The sequence below is a fragment of the Dendropsophus ebraccatus genome, chromosome 3, assembly GCF_027789765.1.
Source record: "Dendropsophus ebraccatus isolate aDenEbr1 chromosome 3, aDenEbr1.pat, whole genome shotgun sequence".
Classification (NCBI taxonomy): domain Eukaryota; kingdom Metazoa; phylum Chordata; class Amphibia; order Anura; family Hylidae; genus Dendropsophus; species Dendropsophus ebraccatus.
The window spans coordinates 89255238-89261237 of NC_091456.1; the positions used below are offsets into that span (position 1 = coordinate 89255238).

The window sequence follows — 6000 nt, forward strand, 5'->3', positions numbered from 1 at the left end:
ATCACATCCCAAGGGACCCCAAAGCAACCCGGCAGGTGAATGACCACAGTGGAACAAAGTGTAACCGGCACTTTAAAATAAAAGCAGGGGTGCCACCTTACCTGTGTGCCCAATCGGCACTGACGTCATGACACAACATCACAGGGTCTCAGCCAACCACCACAGAAGTGGCATCACACCCCACCGTCTAGCAAGTGACCGGCCGTTCCTTCGCCATAGCACCGCGGGGGCTCACCACACACACAGCTGTGTAGCGGGACCCCACCTCGCCCGCTGAATGGCTGAGCTGCCTTGAGATGCCAAGTCTCAAGCCGCAGCTCAGACTAGGAATCGGCAATGGGACGGGAGAACGGAGCGGTGCAATCCAGGACCCAGCACTGGAACCGGGGAGGCAAGTGGCCAGCTGCTTTTATATTCACCCCCTCCCCGGCTATACAAGAAAAATAAACCTGGTCCGGAGTACCCCTTAAATTATTTTCTTTCACGTGCAATGCATGCTAGGAAATGTAGTTTTTTTTCCGGCGGGCACCATCTCGGTTATAGACTGCCTTTTAATAGCTCGAGAATTGCAGCAGCTAGAAGAACCATAGATTTGGTGAGTAAGGGCCCTATTACACCAACAGATTATCTGACAGATTTTTGTAAGCCAAAGCCAGGAATGGATATGAAAAGAAAAACAATCTCAGTCTTTCCTTTATTACCTGTTCTCTGTTTAGAGTCCATTCCTGGCTTTGACTAAAAAAAAAAAAAAAAATCTGTCAGATAATCTGCTGGTGTAATAGGGCCCCCAAACCAGCTAGGTTTGGGAGCATTTCATTTTTTAGCTCTTGGGTATAATACCCCTTTAGGGTGCGTTCACCAGCAGATTATCTGACAGATTTTTTTGAGTCAAAGCCAGAAATGGACTATAAACAGGTAATAAAGGAAAGACTGAGATTTCTCCTCTTTTAAAATCCATTCCGGGCTTTAGCTCAAAAAAATCTGTCAGATAATCTGTTGGTGCATTAGGGCCTTAAAGCTATGTTCACACAACAGTCTTTGAGAAAGAAAAAAAAGAAGTAAAAATACATTTATAAAACGTCCTTGATTCCGTACAACTGTTATATAGTGGCTATGTTCACACTTTTGTTAGGTAAAAATAAGTTTTTACCTTTACATTGCCGCAAGTCAAGCCATGCATGAAAAATGACCGTGTCATTGAGTATGTGTAAAAGTACCCTAAGGATGTGCTAACAAGGGCTGAACGAGTCTCTAACAGCAGGTATCATTGGGTATCTCTGTTTTATTGGGATAAGTGCTTAGAAGAAATGGCCCAAGGAAGACAAGAAAATTAGCAATGAGGTCTTTAACCCCTTAGCGACCCATGATGTACCTGGTACGTCATGGTGCCGCAGGGGGTGTTCAGAGCCGGGCAATGCCTCTCCCCGAAGAGAACATCACACACATCCCCAGATGGCACAGCAGGGCAGGGAGTGCAGCCCAGCTCCCAGGAGAGCACATCACACACATCCCCAGATGGCACAGCAGGGCAGGGAGTGCAGCCCAGCACACAGGAGATCACATCACACACACATCCCCAGATGGGACGGCAGGGCAACACACAGGAGAGCACAGCACAGCACACACTTCCCCCAGATGGCACAGCAGGGCAGGGAGTGCAGCCCAGCACACAGGGGATCACATCACACACATCCCCAGATGGGACGGCAGGCAGGGAGTACAGCCCAGCACATCACCCAGATGGCACAGCAGGGCAGGGAGTGCAGCCCAGCACACAGGAGAGCACAGCACACACATCTCCAGATGGCACAGCAGGGCAGGGAGTGCAGCCCAGCACACAGGAGAGCACATCACACACATCCCCAGATGGCACAGCAGGGCAGGGAGTGCAGCCCAGCACACAGGAGATCACATCACACACACATCCCCAGATGGGACGGCAGGGCAACACACAGGAGAGCACAGCACAGCACACACTTCCCCCAGATGGCACAGCAGGGCAGGGAGTGCAGCCCAGCACACAGGGGATCACATCACACACATCCCCAGATGGGACGGCAGGCAGGGAGTACAGCCCAGCACATCACCCAGATGGCACAGCAGGGCAGGGAGTGCAGCCCAGCACACAGGAGAGCACAGCACACACATCTCCAGATGGGCAGTCTTTACTATTCAGATGTGCCCACCTAATGCCATGTGTGGCCCCCCGACGTGCCCTCTTCCCCAGATACCACGAGCCCTCCTCAGGACCCACGTGACATTATACTGAGCCCTGCCGAAGGATACAAACTATAAACTCTGGCTATATACTGTATATCCATGCACTCTATACAAACAGTAGCGTGTTGTCAGCGCGCACACCCGATGGCTCGCATGTCAGAAGGAAACAGTGCAGACTACTAAACCCACGCTCTAATGCTACACAACCATGGCTGCACAGCGGCGCACCGACCTGTCGCTAGCTCCTCTCAGCAGCACCTACAGCCTGAAAGTCATGGAGCCGCCGCTGAACCGCAGGTCACTGGGCAGAGCCTGGCTACCGCATCTGACGGAATGAACATTTAAATTTGCCGGGGAACAAAGACAACTTCCGGCCAGAGAGCAGTAACCAATAGAATCAAACCTCTGCAACAGCGTTGTGCATGCCGGGAGGAAGGTCGTACAAAACCATAGGATGTGACGGTGCGGAGGTGCCATGATGGTGCAGGAATACAAGTGAGAAAGTTCCCCACCTTCATTTACTTTACATTGGCTGAACAATAATGAAACATATATCCACAGAGCAATACTCACATGTGCGCCTGAAGGGGATACTAGCAAATTCTCTGCGTCTCAGAATCACGCTGGGACTAGGCGGTGGGCGGAAGTATGCAGTCCCTCCAAAAATACCACCCCTCAGGTCACATGAGTGAGTGCTCATAGACGTCCTGTCAGGACGGTAAACGCTAGAGTGTATCCTCTCCTTTGAGTGTGATGTCACCAGGAGGGGCGGGGCCTCGACCGGAAGTAGCAAGCAGTGAGTTGCTGTACCATTCACTGTGCAGAAACAGAGGGAAGGAGGGATACAGGGGGAGAGGACTGGTGTGGGGGTCTGTATACAGGGGAGAGGACTGGTGTGTGTGGGGTCTGTATACAAGGGAGAGGACTGGTGTGTGTGGGGTCTGTATACAGGGGGAGAGGACTGGTGTGTGTGGGGTCTGTATACAAGGGGGAGAGGACTGGTGTGTGTGGGGTCTGTATACAAGGGGGAGAGGACTGGTGTGTGTGGGGTCTGTATACAGGGGGAGAGGACTGGTGTGTGTGGGATCTGTATACAGGGGGAGAGGACTGGTGTGTGTGGGATCTGTATACAGGGGGAGAGGACTGGTGTGTGTGGGGTCTGTATACAAGGGTGATGACTGGTGTGTGTGTGGGGTCTGTATACAGGGGGAGAGGACTGGTGTGTGTGTGGGGTCTGTATACAGGGGGAGAGGACTGGTGGGGGGGTCTGTATACAGGGGGAGAGGACTAGTGTGTGTGGGGTCTGTATACAAGGGAGAGGACTGGTGTGTGTGGGGGGGGTCTGTATACAGGGGGAGAGGACTGGTGTGTGGCATCTGTATACAGACACATACCAGTCCTCTCCTCCTGTATACAGAGCACACACACCAGTTTTCTCCCCTGTATACAGACCCCACACACACCAGTCCTCTCCCCTGTATACAGACCCCACACACACCAGTCCTCTCCCCCTGTATACAGACCCCACACACCAGTCCTTTCCCCATGTATATTGAACCCACACACCAGTCCTCTGCCCCTGTATACAGACCCCACACACTCCAGTCCTCTGCCCCTGTATACAGACCCCACACACTCCAGTCCTCTCCCCCTGTATACAGACCCCACACACACCAGTCCTCTCCCCCTGTATACAGACCCCCCCACCCACCCCCCTGTATACAGACCCCCCCACCCACCCCCCTGTATACAGACCCCACACACACCAGTCCTCTCCCCTGTATACAGACCCCACACACCAGTCCTTTCCCCATGTATATTGAACCCACACACCAGTCCTCTGCCCCTGTATACAGACCCCACACACTCCAGTCCTCTGCCCCTGTATACAGACCCCACACACTCCAGTCCTCTCCCCCTGTATACAGACCCCACACACACCAGTCCTCTCCCCCTGTATACAGACCCCCCCCTGTATACAGACCCCACACCCTGTATACAGACCCCACACACACCAGTCCTCTCCCCCTGTATACAGACCCCCCCACACCAGTCCTCTCCCCCTGTATACAGACCCCCCCACACACCAGTCCTCTCCCCTGTATAAGAGCCCCACACACACACCAGTCCTCTCCCCTCTATACAGACCCCACACACACCAGTCCTCTCCCCCCTGTATACAGACCCCACACACACCAGTCCTCTCCCCCTGTATACAGACCCCACACACACCAGTCCTCTCCCCCTGTATACAGACCCCACACACACCAGTCCTCTCCCCTGTATACAGACCCCCACACACACCAGCCCCCCCTGTATACAGACCCCCCACACACCAGTCCTCTCCCCTGTATACAGACCCCCCCCACACACACACACCCTGTATACAGACCCCACACACACCAGTCCTCTCCCCCTGTATACAGACCCCACACATCAGTCCTCTCCCCCTGTATACAGACCCCCCCCCCCCCACACCAGTCATCTCCCCCTGTATACAGACCCCACACACCAGTCCTCTCTCCCTGTATACAGACCCCACACACCAGTCCTCTCTCCCTGTATACAGACCCCACACCAGTCCTCTCTCCCTGTATACAGACCCCACACACCAGTCCTCTCTCCTGTATAAGACCTCCCCCACACACACCAGTCCTCTCCCCTGTATACAGACCCCACACACAGCAGTCCTCTCCCCCTGTATACAGACCCCCCACACTCCAGTCCTCTCCCCCTGTATACAGACCCCCCACACTCCAGTCCTCTCCCCCTGTATACAGACCCCACACACACCAGTCCTTTCCCCCCTGTATACAGACCCCACACACCAGTCCTCTCCCCCTGTATACAGACCCCACACACTCCAGTCCTCTCCCCCTGTATACAGACCCCACACACACCAGTCCTCTCCCCCTGTATAGAGACCCCCCCACCCACCCCCCCTGTATACAGACCCCACACCCTGTATACAGACCCCACACACACCAGTCCTCTCCCCCTGTATACAGACCCCACACACCAGTCCTTTCCCCATGTATATTGAACCCACACACCAGTCCTCTGCCCCTGTATACAGACCCCACACACTCCAGTCCTCTCCCCCTGTATACAGACCCCACACACACCAGTCCTCTCCCCCTGTATACAGACCCCCCCCCACCCACCCCCCCTGTATACAGACCCCACACCCTGTATACAGACCCCACACCCTGTATACAGACCCCACACACACCAGTCCTCTCCCCCTGTATACAGACCCCCCACACCAGTCCTCTCCCCCTGTATACAGACCCCCCCACACACCAGTCCTCTCCCCTGTATAAGAGCCCCACACACACACCAGTCCTCTCCCCTCTATACAGACCCCACACACAACAGTCCTTTCCCCCTGTATACAGACCCCACACACACCAGTCCTCTCCCCTGTATAAACCTCCCCCACACACACCAGTCCTCTCCCCCTGTATACAGACCCCACACACACCAGTCCTCTCCCCCTGTATACAGACCCCACACACACCAGTCCTCTCCCCCCTGTATATAGACCCCACACACACCAGTCCTCTCCCCCTGTATACAGACCCCACACACACCAGTCCTCTCCCCCTGTATACAGACCCCACACACACCAGTCCTCTCCCCTGTATACAGACCCCCACACACACCAGCCCCCCCTGTATACAGACCCCCCACACACCAGTCCTCTCCCCTGTATACAGACCCCCCACACACACACACCCCCTGTATACAGACCCCACACACACCAGTCCTCTCCCCCTG

At 54.6% G+C, this 6000-nt stretch overlaps 1 protein-coding gene across 3 annotated transcripts in view; it reads right to left on the reverse strand.

The window, feature by feature from the left end:
* MELK (maternal embryonic leucine zipper kinase) overlaps positions 1 to 2952 on the reverse strand; it is a 50008-nt gene extending 47056 nt beyond the window's left edge. For 2 of the 3 annotated variants that reach the window (XM_069964374.1, XM_069964372.1), the window contains exon 1: positions 2453 to 2566. The gene's annotated coding sequence lies outside the window, so the exon portion shown is untranslated. Of the gene's footprint in view, positions 1 to 2452; positions 2567 to 2793 lie in introns of those variants that run through there. The other variant, XM_069964373.1, reaches the window with a different exon arrangement.
* Positions 2953 to 6000: the final 3048 nt, after the last annotated feature.